This window comes from Balaenoptera acutorostrata, unplaced genomic scaffold (genome assembly GCF_949987535.1).
Source record: "Balaenoptera acutorostrata unplaced genomic scaffold, mBalAcu1.1 scaffold_339, whole genome shotgun sequence".
NCBI lineage: Eukaryota > Metazoa > Chordata > Mammalia > Artiodactyla > Balaenopteridae > Balaenoptera > Balaenoptera acutorostrata.
Genome location: NW_026645565.1, coordinates 44,377 through 64,694, shown reverse-complemented (window position 1 = coordinate 64,694; position 20,318 = coordinate 44,377). Strand labels below are relative to the sequence as shown.

General features: G+C 50.9%; 1 long non-coding RNA gene across 1 annotated transcript; it reads right to left on the bottom strand.

Annotated features, from left to right (window-relative positions):
* Nucleotides 1–10,712: 10,712 nt before the first annotated feature.
* Nucleotides 10,713–19,766, bottom strand: LOC130706618 (uncharacterized). Its single transcript, XR_009006805.1, has 5 exons — nucleotides 19,718–19,766; nucleotides 19,535–19,585; nucleotides 13,171–13,205; nucleotides 12,059–12,178; nucleotides 10,713–11,172 (listed from the first exon to the last, which is right to left on the bottom strand). It is a non-coding gene; the product is annotated as an uncharacterized LOC130706618 (long non-coding RNA).
* Between the last annotated feature and the right edge of the window lie 552 nt (nucleotides 19,767–20,318).

Sequence of the window (20,318 nt, the reverse complement as noted above, 5' to 3'; positions counted from 1 at the left end):
CTTCTCCTGACCCTTTATTATTAGTATTTGTGATAATACTAATATCACCCTTAGAGTGCTGTACTGGTCACGACATGCTGCACAGTCGACCTCCAGGGCTCATTCTGCCTTCACGTTCACGTTGATAAAACAGGAACACAAGTTCTGATACCTCTTCCCTCACTTCTGCCTGAGAACATCCCCAGTCCTCAAGGCCAGGGCCCCTGTCACTCCCAAGTGCCCTCCATGCCCCAAGGCCCCACCCAGAGCTGACTCCCCCTGTTGGATAGGCTCTTCTCTCCTGGGGCAGGAGTGGGGAGGGTAGTTAGGCAGGAGAAGGCCTGCCTCCGAGGCTGGAGTCCAGGCCACAAAGACCCCTCCCAGGACTGGAGTTTACCTCTTGGGGCGGCTGTTTCACTTGAAGCCAGCTCTAAGCTGCCAGGCCTCCTCTTTGTATCCAGCCCATCTGCCCTCCTCAAGCTGCCCCTGGCCAGGCCCCTCCCCAACCTCCCAGGACAAACCTGTACCCCTCAGCCCTGGCCACTTGTCCACAGGAATCCCTGAGCCACTAGGCCTCCTGGGGCCATTCAGATCTTGTTTCTAGAGTCATGAAAGATGCAGGGATGGGAGGTGGGGGTTCTGGGGAGGGCAAGCCTCTACTTTCTGCAGCTGGAGATATTTCACCATGGAAATTACAGAACTACAGAAGGGCGGGGTCTTCATTTTTACATTATGTCTTTTAAATTTAATCTAGAATAACATGCCCAGGAGGGAGGATGGGAAAGTAGGTGGCTCTGCTATGTCCTGCTTTCCCTCAGTGTCAGTTGTTCTTAAGTAGCAAATCCACTTGGTTTAAAATTCTAGACCCAAGAGCCCCCAGGGAAAGCCTCCTCCGCTGGACCCAGGGCCCTGGCCTACTCTTTGGGAAATTCCATGTGCAGCCTGGGGTCTCCTCTTTCTTTCTTCAAGTCTCCCCTTTGCCTCTCCATGCCAGGCCTACAGCTGCACTCACATCTGGGTGGGCCACACCCCCAGACCAAGAACACCCAAGGCACACCACTCCTCCCCAGGGTCTGTGCCCCACCCCCCTCAAAAGCACCAGGCTGTCTCCCAGCTCTGCTCTTGCAAAGCGGCCCAGCTGGCCATGCTTCGCCATGTGTGTGCTCCTCTGGGTGCGGGCATCCTGGAGACACTGGCCCGCTGGCCATGTGCCCCTATGTTTCATAAACCAGAAGTGCCAAAATGTCTTCCACACACACGTAATTACCTAATACACATCTCAAGCACAATACATATATGTGTGTAAGCATACACAAACATGTAGACACAGTACACATGCACAAACACACATGAGCACACATGCACACACACGTATACATACATGTACACACACATATACAATACATACGTATATATGCATTAACAAACACACATACACACACATATATACACATCCAGGCTAACTGTGGAGGCTTCTGAGGAGGAGGGAGAATTCTTTTTTATTCTGAGCTCTCTTGAACTGTTTAAATATTTTATGCCCATGCAGCCACGTGCACATTCAAATACAGAATGACACCATCAGCAGCAGTGCCCCCAGAACAGGGCGCCTGTGCCCCGCTCTTCTCCACCTTGGGTGCCCAGGGCACAGTCCATCATCTTACTCACCCTTTAGCTAGGTGCTTTCCTCCAGGGAGTTCCCCCCTGTCCTCACACTCCACTTACCAAGGGTAAACTGAGGCTATATGGGGAGGAACCCTGCCCAAAGCCAATGGCAAGTGAGGGTTGCACTGGGATTTGAACCCAGGTCCCAGGGCTCAGAAGCCCTGAGAGCTGACACCACAGTCCCCTTGGGCCCTGCAGTGGGGGTCTGGGGTCTGGGTCACCTGTGAGCCTGAGTGCTCAGAAGTCCCCAGCCCCTGGCTCTAGCTGAGTGACCTCAGGATAGCCAGCCCCCTCTGGGGTTCAGTCTCCCATGTGTGCAACAGGGCCACGGAGCAAACATGCCGGGAGGTTCTGGGGGGTCTGGCCACTGTCTCAGGGCCCCAGTTAGCAAGCAAGGGCCCCAGGCCATGTGCCCCTCCTGATACAGGGCACTTCCTGCCCATATGGCCATCTGCTTCCTGTTCAACCTGTGCAGTGATAAGGAGCGCTGGCCAGAGGCTGCAGGCCAGGGGGCTGGTGGGGGGAGCTCTGGTCAAGCCCCAGTTCACTATAGCCTGGCAGTGTAGCCTTGACAACATGCTCCCCCTCACTGGGCTTTAGCTTCCCCATTTGTACACCCCAGGCCACAGTCTGGGAAGCTCTACAACCCAAGTGCCCCCACTAACACTGAGAAAGAGCACTGTTCTCCCATTCCACAGAGTGGGAGACTAAGGCTCAGGGGGGCTCACCCAGGGCCACTGTGAGGGAGGGGCAGATCAGAATTGGAACCAGCCTATCCACCTCAGAGCTTAGGGCCACCCAGGACATGGCACAGCTTCATGTCCACCCTGGTCAGGGGGCCCAGGAGGTTTGTGCGGTAGGGGCTTGGGTGGGGAGGAGGCTGCAGGGCTGATCCGCTTCTCCCATGCCTGACCTTGGTGTCCTAGACCTTCTGCGGAGGGAGGGGCTTTGAGCTGTGGAGGGAGCTCTGGGCCCTAGAGGTGACTGCTGCACAGGTGAATCCCAGGGAGGCTGCTATCTTGAGAAGGTCAAGGGCTGGGGGGGCGGTCAGAGCCCACCTCTCACAGGTGCGGAGCTCTATGGGCCTGGACAGGCCACCTGCCCACCCAGCTGCCAGGAGCCATGCTGGGACCCTCTCACCGAGACCCCTGCCCATGACCTGGGCAGTGCAGGGAACAAATACCCAGTTTAACGTGTCCCTAGGGCCAAGAGGACTTCCCTGAAACCTCAAAGGCATCCCAGAAGCTGAGTAAGCTCGGGGCTGCCAGACTTTTTCCCCTAAAAGCCAGGAAGGAGCCTGTGGGGAGGGAGCTGGCTTTGGCAGTGGTGCCCACAGGGCTGGCTCCTTGAGCCCACTTTCTGTGGACAGAGGGTCTCATCCCAACCATTGGTAGGCAGCTCGCAGGGACCCAGGCCACCTGGCCCAGGGGCACACTGCTGGGCAACCTCAGCTTGGACAGGGAGGGGAGTTGGGACAGAAGCAGGAGTCAAAGCAGATCTGTGGTACTCAGAGAACCCAGTTTCAGCACAATGCATCCTGCAGTCCACCCTGGGCTTGGATGGGCTGCCCATGGCCTCCGGCTGGGCCCAGGAGGTCTGGCCCACCCCCAGCCTCCTGCCTGTACACTCTCTGCTCCCCTGGGAGACAAGGGCAGGCCAGGGCCGTGGCCCACTGAACCCCTGCAGGACCCCTCAGGGTTTTGCTTATGGACTTCCTCTAATCCTGCCTGCCCCAATTCTGCCACTGACTCCAAACCCCATGTACAAGTATGGAACAAGGAGCCCACATGGGAATTCCTGCCCACGCTCCCAGAGCCCAATTTCACATCTGTAGAACCAAGCTCCCAACAAATCTATGAGGCTCATCAGCTACCCTGGGAGGAGCTGGGGTGCAGGCCTTCCATCAGCACCTATCTTTTATCATCCCCATATCCTGCCACACCACGGACCAACAGAGTGACTGGTCTGTGCCTCGGTTTCCTCATCTATAAAATGGGCACATAAGGGGGAGTGAATGAAGGGCTCAGAGGCCCAGTGGCTGGTCAGAGCACAGCTGGTGCAGGGCAGGACTGGATGTTCCTCTTCCTCGCCACCCAGGCCTCACCACTTTGAAAGGTTACCTCCCAAACGAACTGTACCAATTTGTAATTAATTCCATTTAAAAAATCCATAACAAGGAAGAGAAAGTACTAGTCCCAGAAAATGCATGAGCTGAGTGAGACCCAGGGTGCACTGGAGGTCCAGCTCCAGATGCTGGGCTATCGCAGCCACTCCTGCATAAGGCCCCTCCCCTTGGGCTCAGTGGGCAACAGTGGATGTGCGGGCTCTGGTGTCCTTGCTTCTGGTTGGGACCTGAGAACTGACTGAGTAGGATCTGTTGGGGCCTGGGGTGTCCCTTGTCTGACCCACCAGTGCGGGGCATAAGCTGTTATTGTGGCCACTGCCTGGACTCAGCATGAAGGCACCTGCTTCAGGTCACACTGGCTTACTCCTGCACTGTCCTCATACCGTCAGCACCCAGCCAGCCCCGAGATGTCTCTTGCTCCATGTCTGAGCTCATGGCAGGAAGTTTCCTAGGGCGGGGGGCGGGGGGGTTTCCCTGCTGCAGCTGGGCTGGGTTGGGCAGTCCCGCTTCCTGTGGACTCAGCAATGGCCAGCAGTAACCCCGCAGCCACGTCAGGGCTGCCTTTTGGAACATGGCCAAGACCCCACCAGCCTCGGGATCTGCCAGGAGAGCAGAAATGAGAAAAAGAGCAAACTTGGGACTTCCCTGGCGGTCCAGTGGTTAAAACTCCACGCTTCCAATGCAGGGGGCATGGGTTCGATCCTTGGTCGGGGAACTAAGATCCCATATGTCGTGCAGCATGGCCAAAAAAAAAGTTTAAGAGAAAAGGAGCAAACTTCCCCCAGGAGCTGAGGCTGTGCACGCCCCCCTCCCTCCCAGGACTTGGCTTCCAAGCCCAACTGTGGCCCCAGGAGCCTCACTGCACCCTGTCCTGCCACCTCCCTGCTGTGTCCTCAGCTGGCTGTGGTCCCAGAGTCTGCTGCAGGGTCCAACGCAGCTGCCCCTTGAGATAAATCCCTGGGCATGACACAGTCAAGGGCCACATTTATTTTCACAATAAAATTGCTGTTTACTACTCCTTCTGCTGCCAGCCAAAAGTGAGCTGACTTAGTGAAGACTCCAACTCACTCCTGCGGGGCACCTGAGCAGACCGGCCTTGCATGGAGGCCATGGGGATATGGGGCACGTGGAGGGGGACATCTGCAGAGCTCCCCCACCACCCTGGCCCGACAGGGCTCATCTGCCCATGGATTACACATACAACTCTTCCCTGAGCCCAGCCACCCTGGGAGGTGAGTGATCCTGCCCACTTCACAGAGGAGGAAACTGAGGTTCAGAGAGGGTCTGCACTTGCCCAAGGCCCCATGGCAGGGCGTCTCGAGACCGATGGGGGCTCTGGGCCTGGGCCTCCCACTCAGTCCTCTTGCAGCCAAGGACATAGTGGTGACCCAGCCCACACACCCTGCTGTCTGGGGCTCTTGCTTAAGTGGGGACACATCTGAAGATCCTGGGGTTTGCCCCTCCTCCCAGCAAGCCTTTCTACCCCTCCTCAAGCAGGAGCTTAGGGCTCAGATTCAGGCAGGGACTGCCGGGAGAAAAGGCTGTGGAAAAGCCAGGTGAGGTGCAGGGGGAGAATCTTCTGCTAAACCCTGCTCCAGGTCCTCCTCCTGACCTGCTGCCATGTCCAAACCATTTGTGGTAGAGGACAGACTGGGGGCCATGGGGTGCCCACAGTACTGGCTGAATCCAGCTGGGCGCTCGCCCGCTGTATGATGTGGCTGGTTTCCTTCTCCGTTCAGTGAGGTGTTTGGATTTGATTCCTCAGTGCTCTGCCCATGGTGGGGGCCTAGTATCTAGGGTCTGTATGGGCTGCCCTGGGAGCTTGTCCTGACCTTAGCCCTGAAGTCCTGCAGCCCACAGTTCAGACCGACAGGTATCCCTTTTGTGCAGGTGTGGGCAGGGCCTGCCCAGTCGCAGCACCGCTGAGGGCCCAATGCATCCCAATGGGACATCAGTTCTGCCCACACACAGCCGTCTCGTGAAGGAGGAACTGCTGTTGGCCCACTTCATAGCTAAGGAAACTGAGGCTCACAGAGGTGGCTACTGCCTCAGGCCTAGTTCACAAAGACACCATGAGTGGGGACACAGCAGTGCCTGGGGGTCTGATCAGGCCTGGGCATGGTGGCCATTACAAGTAGCAGTTACTGTTATTCTCACATAACCCACAGCTAACTATTCATGAGCAGCTGGAAATCCAGATATTTTAAGTTGGTATTATTCATACAAAAGCACTAGCCTCTCTGCCCTAGGGGCAGTGCTGGCTCCTGGAGGGGCCAGGGAGAAGGCAGCCAGGAGAGAGGGCTCTGAGGTTGCAGGGGAGGCCCCAGGTGCGGGGGTGGGGCAGATGAAGAGAGGCGGGAGGAGAGGGCTTTGTTCCTGCCTGTTTGCTGAGTGAGAGGGTTTCGGTGGGTGTCATAGGGGTCTCTCATGTGGGCCACGTGGCAGCTCTGTGCTGAGGTTCATTATTCCCTCTGTCCAAAAGGCGGAAGCGAGGGAAGATCGTGGTGGAATAATTGGGCACTTAAACCTGGGTTTGTAACTGCTCTGTACTGACCACCAGGGACTCAGGCAGGCACTTCACCTTCCCAGGGTAGACCTGGGGGGGGCTTGGTCAGCCCTGGGCAGGGTCTCATTCTCCAGGCGTGCCTGTCCTCAGGGAGGGACTTCCCCTGTCTGCTTTGTCGTTTTCATTTGCCTGTGCTGTGTCTGTTTACCAGATTGTTCCCAGGACAGACTGAAAGGGGCAGTGCCTACCGTGTGTCCTGACATCTACCTGGTTTCAAATTCTAATGCTGGAGAGACCAGTATGACTGTCCAAGGCCGGTTCCCAGCTGCTGCCCGTGAGGCTTGGGTCCAAGGGGAAGTGACAATTGGGTAATGTCCCAGGAGAGGGGGTGGGCTGGGGAGGGACAGGGCCAGCCGCTATGCTCCGGCAGAGAGACACATGTGCTAGACGGGCTGTATGTGCAGCCAACATACATGTGCAGACACACACATGCAGCATGATGCTGAGTTCACCTGCCCCTTCCGAGCTGTGTGACTGGGGATACATTTACTGTCTGTAAAATGGGGATGCTGTGAAGATGAATTGACCCAGCCCAGGTGAAGCCCAGACCAGCTCCCGGCATTGAGGGTGATGGCGGCCTTGACCTAAGCCCCCTCCTCATGCTGCTGCCTTGAGCAGGTGCTGAAACCCTGCTGGCCAGTGACAGCCCAGGGCCGCATCACCAGAGTCTGGTGGCTCTTAGGGCGGTGGCTTCATGCTCTGGGTGATACAGAGATGAGGATGCCTGACCGGCCTCACTCATCAGGAGGGATGGGGGTCTCATGGCTAGAAGGGCCTGGGCCCCACTTCACCCAACACACCACCAGGAGGGGGATGAACATTGCCTGTGCCCCCGAATTACTGTGGGGAGATCATGACTGTGTCACCTGGGATCTGGGAAGATGTGCATTCGGATAGACCTCATGAATGGGAACCTTCGAAAGTGGCTGAATCCCTGGCCCTTTTCCATTCCTGAGAGGCAAGGAGGCAGAGATGGCATTTCCATTTTACAGAGAGAGAGAGACCAAGGTTGGAAACATGGTGTGGCATGTCTGAGGTGCCCCAGGCACCTGCGGAGTGAAGCAGGCCTGTGCTCAGCACTGCCCTGGGAGGCTGGCTTTGCAGCTACAGCTCCTGCCTCTGCCAGGGCCCAGGCTGGCCTACACATGCCCACCAGCAGGGAGTGCGGGAGGAGGAGGCCAGCCTGGGGCAATGGGCACTCCCTGGGAGCTGGTGGCCCGCCTGCCCGCCACCCACCTGAGGGGAACCATCTCATGGCAGTGGGGTGGGCCTAGGATTCTGCATTCCTGTCAGGCACTTCCAGGCTCCACTGCTCCCACTAGTTCAGGGCACAGAGCCGGGAGGCAGGGCAGGGCTGCCACCCCATTTCCAGAAGGACAGAGGAAGGAGGCCAGGCCTGTGAGGAGGTTCTGTGTCATCACCCCCATTTTAAAGACGGGGGTGGGGAGGCACTGGCCAAGGTCATGCAGACATGCCTGGGTCAAGCATGGTAGTGGACTAGGTAGCATGAGATGGGCACCCAGGCAGGCATATGCACCACCTCACTTGATCCTCTAGTGAGACGTGACATGCCCAAGGTCACACAGTAAGGCCCTCAACCCCAAAACAAAGTGAGTTCCCCCCATGAGGTTGTCGCTGAGTTATGCTCATCATGTTCTGGACTGTCATGTAGCTATCGACAGAGCTAGTGAGAGGCAGGTCAGCTGGCTTGGAGGTGCCCACCCAGTACTGTGGAGAGAGAACAGTGAGATGCAGCTTCCTCTGTGGAGCCCTGATCCACCCATCCGTCCTGCCTGTCTGTGCATTGGTCTCTCCCCAGTCCCCGAGGGGCTGACTCCACTTGCCGTCTATGGGTATCTATGCCCAGCAAAGTCCTTGTCCCCAGGAGCAGGGCAAAGGTGGCAGGAACAGTGGTCATCCCTACTATTGGTTCTTCCCTTCTCTCTTAGTCACAGGCTCCTGATTTTTAGCTCAGCAAATGGCTTCCCAGAATAGGGGTCTCTCCTGCATTTCTTAGCCTCTCCTGCATCGAAGTGTGGCCGTGTGGCTACATTCTGGCAATGGAAGGGTTGTGCAACATTAGGGAAGAGACCTTAAACAGAGGACGTATGCCATTCTTTATTACTTCTGCCTTCTCATTGGCTGGAATGTGGCTGTAATGGCTGGAGCTCCAGCAGCTATATTGGAACATGAGACTTTGGGCATGGGAGTCTCACACAGCAGAACCAAAGACAGAAGGAGCCTGTGTCCCCAATGCTTGGATCACAGGCCTTCCCTAGGCTGCCCACCTCAATACTTCTTAAATGTGAAAAAAAAAAAAAAACCACTGTCTTGTTTTAGGGTACTGTAATTTTGTTTTTTTCCTGATACATCTGATCTCAGTCCTAGTTTTTATATGTTATATTTTTCATTGATAAATAGGTTTTTTTTTCTTTAAACACAGGACATATAACAGATTAAAACACTCATCCCTCCCCACAATCCTATTTTGAAAAAGTAAATCAGATTATATCACTGACCAGCTTAAGTCCCTCTGAAGTCTTCTGATGAAAATCCTCACTCCTGGAAACTGTACAACTGAAACCCCTACATCCTCCCCTCTCCTCACCCTCCCCATTGCCCTTCTGTTTGTTCCTTGGACTCATCTCTACTTCAGGGCTTTTGCACTCCCCATATTCCCTACCTGAAGATCCTACCCCCAGGTCTCCATGTGGCCTGCTTCTTCATAACCTCTGATTGTAGACCACCTGTCTGCAGTAGCCCCTGGCCTCCCTTACCCCGTGCACTGGGTCAGCTCCTGAAAGCACCATGCTTGCTGTTTGTGTGTTGACTGCCCCCTCCCTCGCAACCACAGACGCAAAACCCCAGGGACTGCTGACCCTCAGTCCACACCTGGTGGCTGCCCGGGGCATGCCCTGGCCATGTGGGCTTTGTCCAGTCTCCAGGAGTTCCTCAGCCTAGCCGGCTCGGCCAAGCCCATGCTTTGCAAACCACTAATGATGGAGCGCCATGTTCTTGGCTCTGACATTGACCGCTGACTCAGACCACGAAACCACTGGGCCACAGGTGAACGTGGGAGTGAGGACAGGTGTCTGGAGCTCTGCTGGGGTAGGTGGCTTGTGGTTTGGCAAAGAGGTGTCTGCTGGCAGGTCAGGTCTAGTCTAAGTACCCCCCTTCCTTTCCCGAAGGTTGATTGCTAGCCTTGGCCTGTCCAGGGAGCCAGCTGGGCAGAAGGCCCAAACTCAGGCCATGAGGAGGTCCTGTGGACAGGCGATGGCTCCTCCATAGTAAACTGGGTCTGAAAGCTCCACACAGGTGTTCAGAGAAAAGTTGCTGAGGGACTGGTGGGGCCCGCACATACCCAGCCTGAAGCCCCCCACCTTCCTGCCTTTCCTGGCCCAGGGTCAGTCTCCTCATTATCCAAGTCTGGGGACTGCCTCCTCCAGGAAACCTCCAGATGCCCCTGAGGACATGCTTTCTGCATCCCCAGGTCTTTCCCACCACCTTTCACGACCCCCAGCCCCACTGAGGCTCTGGAGGCTCAGGCTGGGGGCTGTCTCCTTTAGCACCCACAGCTTCCCACAGGTTGTGGACAAGTGGAGACACTGCCACTGAGAAGCCAAGGATAGAACTAGCAGGCGTTGCTAAGGGACCCTGGTCTGGGGCTTTGGTGTGCACTATCTCACTATGAACCCATTCTGCACGTGGGGAAACTGAGGCTCTAAGAGCTGAGATTTTAACCCAGGTCCCCTGAGTCCACCCCACCTACCCCAGATGGGTGTTGGGAGCTGCCGCGAGGCTGGGGTGAGTCCCGCAGGAGCACTCAGCCATCTCAGGCCCTTTCCTCTCTACCCTGGAGAAGCGTGGCCCACCTCAGATCGCAGGCTGACCCATGGCTTCGCTTTCCTTAGGGAGACCCCTGCAAATGCCCTAGGAGCCACAGCAGGGGGGGGGGGCTTCGAGCACAGGCGTAGATCTCTCCTGCTCTGAGGTGGGGAGGGGACAGTGGTCGGCCCCTGTGCCTGCCGGACGTCAGGCAGTGCCATCCAAAGGGGTGTCCTTGTTCTGATCCTGCTTAGGCCAGCATCAGAACTGCTGAGAGACATTCCTTGCTGCCCACCCCCTGCATTTCTACCCAGGTCCCAGGGAGGCTGGTGTGGCTGCTTTGGGGACCCCACTCTGAGCCCCAAGGTGGGAATTTGAGTCAAGTGGATTTGACTGAGGGGTGCAGAGGGGAAGAGACCCCGCTTCTCAGCACCTGCCATGGCACCTCTGCACAGATGCACTCACTAATTGCCCCTCAGCACAGGGCATGTGTCTTCTGCTGTGGAAAAATTGACTGCTCAGGGTAGCATGTTAGAAATGACTACACTGCAAAGGCACCATTTTTAGTTATTTTACTTGCATAAGTCCGTGAAGAAAAGAGTCCTAAAGAGGGATCCTGTATAGGTTCCAGGGTCAGCCGACACAGTTTCCATGCTGGCTGGGTTCCCGATGACCAGGTGATGTCCTGTCATCGGTCATTTCTCACAGTTGATGAGCAGATTTGGTCCAACAGATAGCAAGGCCACCTTCATCCTGGTAAAGCCTATGTCATCCAAAAGCAGGAGTTCCCAGAGGACCTTGTTTGCTAAGAACAACTGTAGGGCAACGAGGTGAGGGAGCAAGATGGTTTTACTTTAACTTGCCTTTTACCCTCTGGCCGCTGCTCGCCTGCTGTAATGCCTGGGCTGTGCTTCTCGGTCTGAAAATGTTGGTCCCCACAGCCTCTTCTTTCAAGTTTCTCTTGAATCCTGTTTGGTTGGCTAACCCCTGGTTCTTTCCTTGCTTTCAGCTAAGGCTGATCAGAAGAATTTGGAAGCTGAGATATTCCATTTCAATTCCACAACTGCTACCTCCCATCTAAGGGAGAGGGTGTGGAGGTTTGAGGGGTGAATTGGCCTGCCCAAGGAAAGGACCCTTGTCCCTTTAGGAGCAGGTAGGAAGCAGGTGTGTCCTCCTGGTCTGACATGGAGTGGGATGGGAGCTGGCTGACCCTAGGGCCTGGTTCTGGGGCCACAACTGCTTGGGGGCCGAACCACCAGACCACTGGGGCCTCCAGCTGCATATTCAAGGCAGGTCCAAGAGCCAGGCCCTGCATGTGACCCACTGGCCTCTCCATGGGGCCAGCTGCCTGTCCAGCCCATGGATGTTGTCTGCACTGTGCAGATGCTAAAAACTCCGGGGAGTCTCCCCAAAACGTCCATCTCCTGTTGCTGGCTCTTAAGGTGTCCAGGCTGGCAGGCCTGTTGCTGGGCAGAGGCTGGGCAGAGTACAACCAGCTCTCATTAAAGACATCTCATAAGTTGATGGAAACCCATCCAGCACAAAGGGGCATTTATTGGGCTGGATGGTGTGTCTCCATCTGAATGCAGGGAGGAGAGAAGTAGCCTTTCACAGAGTGCCAGCAGGGCTGGGCTCTCCTGCTCTGAGGGTGTCAATTTTCCAGCTCTTTCTCCAAGCTGTGCAACCTGTCCCTTTTTATGTGAGTTACTCACCCTGTCCTGGGCAGGGGACTCGCTGATCCCTCTCCTGCTAAAACTGTTAGAGAGAGAGGGAAAAAGGGGGAGAGGGAGCAAGCGAGGAGAGAGAGAGACTAGAGACATGAAAACACAGGTTGAGTTTCCATAGGGATGCTCTGCCTCAATGGTTCTCCATGATGGGAGTGACGTGCATTTATGTCTTACCTGACACCCTCTCAGTAAGATGATATCAGACGGTGTTATGCCCCAGGAAGTGACTGTTGTGATTTTGAAAATGGCTGTCATTCCCAACTTGCACAGCTTTGCTTGTGCTACTCCTTCTGCCTGTAATGTTCCTCCAAAAATGTACAATTAAGCAACAATTAAGTCTTATTTGACACCTATACATAATTTTAAAAAATGTAATGTGCTAAAGCCAATGCTAGTAATGTTCTGGAGAGGTTAAGAAGTAGCTCAGTTACTAGTAATAGAGGTCTAAAATTCAAAGACTTAACTAATACTGGATTTATTTTACTCTCACATTGAAACAAGCCTGGAGACAGGAAATCTAAGGCTGGCATGGCTCCTCCACAGTATTATTATTATTATTATTATTTTCTGCTGTAACGTGCTTATTATGTGCCAAAAAAAACACTACACCACAGCTTACTCCAGACATCTGTAGGAGAGTTCAGTCTTGCCTGCATATAATACAATGAGATACAGACTTCACACACAGTTTCACAAAACCCACAGAGCAGCTGGGGTATGCAACAGGGCAATGTCAGCTCAGCAGTAGGGAGTGGGGGGGATCTTTCTTTTCTGCCTTGCATAGTGTGGAGCTTCCATCCTCAAAATAGCCTCATGGCCCAAGATGGCTGCTGGAGATCCAACCATCACAACAGAAAGCAGGCATGGGGGCAAAAAGGGCTCATTTCCAGTTATCCCCTCTTAAGGAGCTTTCCAGATGACTCACTCAGTAATTCTGCTTACATCTCATTAGCTACCCATAGATACAGGGTGGGATGGGCAAATTGCCCCCCACACTCCAGAATCAAATCAGGTCTCATTTCCTGAGGGACATGCAGTGGGTAATCTGTGGTGTCTTCTACAGGCCGGCACACCTGTAAGTACAGCTGGTGGAGAGGTACATTGGCTGATTCCTTCTGGAAGGCAAACTTTTAAATACATATCAAGAAGGAGTAAAATATTCATCCCCTCCTGTGGGTCTCAAGTCTGTGATTTTATCTTTGGGAAGCAAAGGGAAAAACACAATGCACATACATGAATATATTCATGGTCACACATTCACTAAACGACAATTCCGAAATACAGACCTCCTTGGAGATATTGCAGCTTTGGTTCCAGACCACTGCAATAAAATGAACAATTCAATGAGTGAGTCACACAAATTTTTTGGTTCCCCAGAGCAAATTAAAGCTATGTTTATACTATACTGTAGTCTATTAAGTGTGCAATAACATTATGTCTAAAAAAACAATGTGCATACCTTAATTTTAAAATACTTTATTGCTAAAAAATGCTAACTATCATCTGATGCAGGGTTGCCACAAACCTTCAATTTGTGAAAAATGCAGTATCTACAAAGTGCAATAAAGCAAAGCACTGTAAAACAAGTTATGCCTGTAACTTAAATTTCCAGCAGGTAAAACACATGAGAATGCTGTTATATTCACTTGGTGGGATATTCTGTCATCACTGTAAATGTTACTCGTGAAGGACATATAGTAACAAAAAGAGTGTTTACAATGTAACTTCAGAGAAAAGACAGGATATCAAAATGTGCATTGTGATTATCACTAGTTACGGTGCATTTGCAGGAGGCAGGGAACAGAGAGACAGGGTGGCCTTAAGGGCAAGGTTTTCTTTTTAAACTTCCCAAAACCTTGTTTTACACATACACACACATGCACACATTCTTTATATAAAATAATAAAAACATTTAAATAAACAATAAAAATTTATATAAATAATATAATATAATTAAATAATAAAATATAATATATTATATAAATAATGAATATATTGAATAAAATATATAATTAGTTAATATAATATTATGTCCATTTCAGAAAATTTAGACAATGAAGGTAAGAGAAAAAAAGGAAAATGATTCTATCATGCAGGAATAACAGCTTTTCCTAGTTTGATGTTGTATCATCAGTCACAGCCATCGTGAATACTAGGAGGTGCAGGAGGGTGAGGGTGTACGTCTTGCTTTTGCACCTGTGGGTTGGATGGGGCTCAGCCTCAGCTTCAGGTGTGGTCCAGGTGTGCTCCGCATGTCTCCCATTCTCCTGGGACATGCTTCTCGGCATGCTCCTCTCCTGTTGGGAGTCCGGAGCTCCCAGATTGGCAAGAAGAGCATGGAAGTCCTCTGAAGGTTTAGGATTGGAATCGGCTACTGATGCTGCTGCCAGAGCAAGCCATTTGGCCAAGCCCAAGATCAACATGGTGGGAAAGTGTCCTCCACTCACATTTGAAGGGGAGGTGTGTGGATACATGCCCATTTATAATCCAAATTACCCCAGACGTATAGCCTTTCATACCTTTTCTATGCTTTTTTATAAAGACATGTTCTTTACACAACAGAATCATTCTACTTATGTTATTTTGTTGCTTAATTATGTTACAAACACAACTTTCTGTGTCATAAAAATTCTTCTGCGACATATGACTGCATACAATTCTATTTTAATGTCATATTACACCTTATTCAACTTTATGGAATTTATGTCCCCCCCACCTTTTTCTTCTGCTTCTAAAATCAATACTGCAATGATCATCCTCTCCTGGTACCTAAATCTTTGCACATACCCATGAGTTTTTTAAAGAATAAATTTCTAAAGCAGATTTAGGGAGTGAGATAGCTGGCCTCAAGATGCGCACAAGGGACTTCTCTGGTAGCACAGTGGTTAAGAATCTGCCTGCCAATGCAAGGGGCATGTGTTCGAGCCCTGGTCCAGGAAGATCCCACATGCTGCAGAGCAACTAAGCCCGTGTGTCACAACTACTGAGCCTGCGCTCTAGAGCTTACGAGCCACAACTACTGAAGCCCACGCTCCTAGAGCCTGTGCTCCACAATAAGAGAAGCCCCCACAACGAGAAGCCCGTGCACCGCAACGAAGAGTAGCCCCCTCTCCCCGCAACAAGAGAAAGCCAGTGTGCAAAAATGAAGACCCAATGCAGCCAAAAATTAAAAAAAAAAAAAAGATGGCCACAATAATCCTTGCTTTCATTTTCACACTCTTCTGTAGTCTCTTCTTACAGTAAATCAGAGCTAGTGTATATGGCCAATAAATTACAGCAGAGGTGATGGTGTGTGACTTCTATGGCTTGGTCATAGAAGGCACTGTGGCTTCTGTCTTCCTCTCCTGGATCACTCTCTCTGCGGGAGCCAGCTGCCATATTGTGAGGATGCTCAAGCAGCACTGAGGAGAGCCCAGTGTGGGGAGGAGCTGAAGCCTCCAAGCAATGGCCACCGGTACCAGCTGGCCATGAGGGAGTGAATCACCTTGGAAGTACATCCCCAGCTCCACTCAAATCTTCAGGTGAGACTATAGCCCCAGCTGACATCTGACTGCAGCCTCATAAGAGACCCTGAGCCAGAGCCACTGTGCAGAGACACTTCTGAATTTTTGACCCACAGAAACTATTAGAGACAGTAAATGATTATTTTTTAAAGCCACTTATTTGTTTTAAAGTGATAGATGACTAATAGTGTGAGTATTTTGGTCGAGAGGCCAAACTCTGCTGTGGTATCAGATAAACCCCAGCATTTTGGTGGCTAATACAGAGTGGTTTATTTCTCACTCTCACACACCTGATGTGGGTAAGGGGGCTCTCCTGCTTTTCAACCAAGTAGTGCCCAGGGACCCAGCATATTTCAATCTAGTAGCAGGTCACTTCCTCTCACACATGAGAATTAGTCATGTGATCACACCCAGATGTATGGGACCAAGAAAATAATTTGACAAACTCTGAGCATTGTCTCTGCCAGTGAATCAAAAGAAATATAAAGGGCTACCACATATTTTAAAAAATAGGCTCAGAGCTAAAGACCTATATGTTGAAACCATGATTCACAATGAACAACAAACCCTGAATGTACACAAATTTCCACAGTTGCTACATGAGAAGCATCTGCAAACACAGTGACTGACTCTTCCACACAACAATTTGGCAATATATATCAAGGGCCTTTAGAATATTTATATCCTCTGACCCAAATAATTTTGCTGCTGGGAATCTATTCTAAAGAGACATTGTTTAATATGATAAAAGCATTATGAATAATTCACCATAGCATTATATGAAGTAATGAAAAATTGTAGGCAACTTAAATGCATGCCAGGGAAAGGATGATTTGTGGCCCCTCCGTGATAGAATATCATGTGACCATTACAAGAGATGCTTACAGTGCAGCTTGTTATGGCTGACACTACACTGTTATGGGGAGAGGTTGCAAAATTAAGTGATTTCAATGATACAAACACACTTCCTTAGAAAAAACCCACTGAAATGTTAACCATGGTTTTCCCTGGGTGGTGGGATGAGGTCTTCCTCCTAATCACCTTTGCTGACTTACCAAGCTTTCTCCAGTGGGCATGTGACACCTTGTAAGCCCGCTGGCTTCTTTCTTCATCCATAACAAAAATGGCATGACAAAAATGCCTTTTTTTTTAGAGGACTTGCCTCTGTCAGTTACAGTTCTGTGTGTATACTTCCTACATTATTTTATAACCAGACAAAAGAGTTAAAAGAAACAACTTAAAAAGTATTGCTGGTCTTTTTGATCCCTAGTCAAAGGCACGTCTATTGGCTTCACTGTCCCCTCTCAGGTGACAGCTTCCCAGCATTCCCTAAGCTTCCCCAGGAGTGGATGCAGGAGAAGGCACAGGCCAGGTAGGATCAGGGATGCTTCAGAGTACCAGGGTCCTGGTTCTGCATCCCCAGAGATGGGGTGGGGATAACCCTGGGCTCCTGGGCACCACCCACTCAGGCCAAAGCGAGAGCCCAGCCTAAGGCTGGGGACATCTCCCACCTCACTGGCCCCAGAGGCTGATGGCCCCCATGATGCTCATATTCCCCTATGATGTCCGTGTCCTCCATGATGCCCACAGCCCCTGTGATGCCCATGTCCTCCCATTATGTCCATGACACCCCATGATGTCCTTGGCCCCCTTGGTGCCCATAGCTCCCATAATATCTATGGCCCACATGATGCCCATTGTCCCAAATGCCTATGGCTCCTATGATATCCATGACCCCCACAGGCCCCATGGTGCCCATGGTCCCCATTATGCCCGTGACCCCCTGTGATGTACATGTCCCCAGTGATGCTCATGGCCCCTGTGATGTTCATGACCTCCATGATGCCCATAGCCCCCCAGTGATACCGAGGGACCCCCCCCGCCCCCCACCAAAGGTGGCCTCTGCTCCCAGCCCACCACCCACTGAGTGCACTGTCCATCACACACTCCTTAGGGAACGCCCTGTGTCAGCTGGGGTGGCCAGAGGTGTGCGGGTGGCTCCTGGATGCAGAAGTTAGTCACCAGGGTGTGGACTGGGGAGGGCAGAGGGAACCCGAGGGACACTCTCGTCCCAAGGCTGGCCTCTGCCCTCTGGCCGTGCAGCCTCAGGCCTTGGTCTTACTTCTCTGAACTTTGCAGGGAGAGCCCGTGTTCGAGCTACCTCTCCAGCCAGGGCTAGACAGGGTGAGATATGCTTTAGATGTTAGCAGTGAATTATAACTCACATACACCGAAAAAGCACTCATCTTGGAGGTCCAGACTGATGTGTTTTGAGAACTGTTTAGATGGACCATCACGAATATCAAGTCTTAGAACATTGCTGTCCCCAAGAAAGTTTCCTCTGGCCCCTGTGCAGTCAAGCCCTCTCCCCCCACTGCAGAAGCCACCACTGTTCTAATTCACTTTGCCTGTTCTGGAACCACAAATAAACGGATTCATTTATTATATGTCTGGCTTCTTTCACTCACAAAATATTTCTGAGGTTCACCAGTGCTATTTGTGTATCAGCAGCCCATTCCTCGATAAGCAGAAGTTTTCCATTTTATGTAGTCCAGTTTATTAGATTTTATTCAGATAAATTCAGATAAAATAATAATTTTATATTATTTTACCAGTTATTTGTTTTGGCATCCTGTACTGGAGGCCTCTTATTCTCCCAAGGTCAGTGTACCAGTTCATTGCCTCTGAGCTCCAAATACCCTTGGACGTTTCTCCTTCCTGGTGAGCAAAATGTCAGGCTCCCCCAGTTCAGGGCACTGGAGGGGTGGAAGGGGGAGGAGGCTCTGATGCCTGGGGGTCTGAGGTGTGGGGGTCAGGACATTTGGTGCCCAGCCATGCACCCCAAATGACATTCCCTTGTGACCTCGCAGCCCCACCCTGGTGATTACCTTTCCAAGGCCTCTAGATTCCGCTTTCCCGCTCTCAGCCCCCACCTGCATCCTGATGCCCTGAGCTTGCTAGGTACCTGGCCACCAGGCACAGCGCCTGCGCCATGGTGGCTGCAGACCAGCCTGGCCCACACAAACCAGCAGATTTCCCTGACATCTAGTGGGCTCAGGCATGCCTTCTCCATTGAGGCCTAGCTCCTTCCAAGCTGACCTCCGCGAGTGCCCTCCCTCAGCCCTGGGTTCTCTGGAGCTTTCTTTTATGTCTCATCAGTGCTTACTAACTGGGCCTATTAGACATCCTGTTCGGGTCACTGTGTGGTCCCTACCCTCTGACTGGACACAGATTGACACAGTCACAGAGATACTCTCCAAGAAGGTCTGTGACCAATGAGATACAAGAGATCTACCAATATAGATATAGGTAGGTAATCTTTTTTCTTACCACTTAATCATTTCTAAGTGTGCAGTTCAGTAGTGTTAAGTGTATTCACATTGCTGTACAAAAGATCTCTAGAGCTTTTTCATCATTCCAAACAGAAACTTTCCCCATTAAACACTAACTCTCCATTCCCTTTCCCCCAGCCCCTGGCACCCCACATTCTACTTTTTGATTTTATAATTTGATGACTGTAGATGCTTCATACACATGGAATTGTACAGTATCTGTCCTTTTTATGACTGGCTTATTTCACTTAGCATAATGTCCTCAAGGTTCAACCATGCTACATCATGTATCAGAATTTCCTTCCTTTTTTTTTTTTTTTTAATGTCTGAAACATTTATATTAACATATTTCCATACATATTTCCATACAAATACAAATATAAGATTTTTAGAAATTTCATGTAATGTCTGAAACATTTATATTAACATATTTCAAATACAAATACACTACTCAGATTCTCACCAACTCCATAAATACACAAATAAACCTCACGCCAGGAATTCATGGAAACACATTCCCAATAGACTCCCAAATAATGATATACATAAAACCACCCACTGCCCATGAGGTCCTACAATCCCTGGAAGATCTACAAATAGGCATATACAACATGACACTTCCAGATACACATAAACACCCACAACTCCCCAATTGCCAAAAACAAGGATGTAACTTCTTAATATCCTTAAATACAGACACTGAACTCCAACAAGCCACAAACGCACATATATGTAATTCACACTACAAACACACCCACACAGTACTTTCACAACCCCAGAATACAAACATAAACTACCTTAAGCCCCATACGCACCTGCAGTGGTGTGTCATCAAGCAAAGCCTTAATAACCTGAATCAGCACTCCCTAAAGAAATGTGGAGATATATACCATATAATTAATTTTAAAGATATAATGGATGTGTGCACATAATTTACAAATAACTGAAAATGTACACTATTCTTCACTGTAAATTCTATATACTGAATTGATTCTTACCTAATCCTTTCGTTGATTTTTGCTGAACTCTTGCATCACCAGCCAAACTACGCTTGCAATTCCGTCATGATCGGAGAGTATCAGACTACGAATACATGTTTATTGTTAGATTCAGCAAACTTACTCCTCTCATTGACAAAAGAGTACCGTTTGAACATAAGTGTTGTTTGGTATTTTTATGTTAAAAAGTTACTAGTAAAGCTATGAGGATGTTCGCTAGATCTTCACTCATTTTCCAATCACCTGAGCTACACCTTTGGAACCAGATGAGGGTTTTCAACTCGCAAGAACGTCCCTCTAGCTTTTGTACTCTTCAGAACGCGCAGCCTAGAACGGCACCTGGGCACCTGTTTAATAGCTCACACACACTATTCCCCCCCCACCGTAGGCCCCGCAATCACTGAACCCTTCATGCAGCCGGCTCCCCAGTGGTGCCAATAACCCTGGGGTAAACCCCTCACGGGACTCGAGCTCTATGGGGGCGTGAATCCACATTGTGGGGAGTCTCCTTACACGGACAAGGGCACAAACAACCCACAGGGTGAACAACAGTGCAGAGCGGTGACACCGGAAGGGTGAAAAGTCCCCGTACCCCTTACCT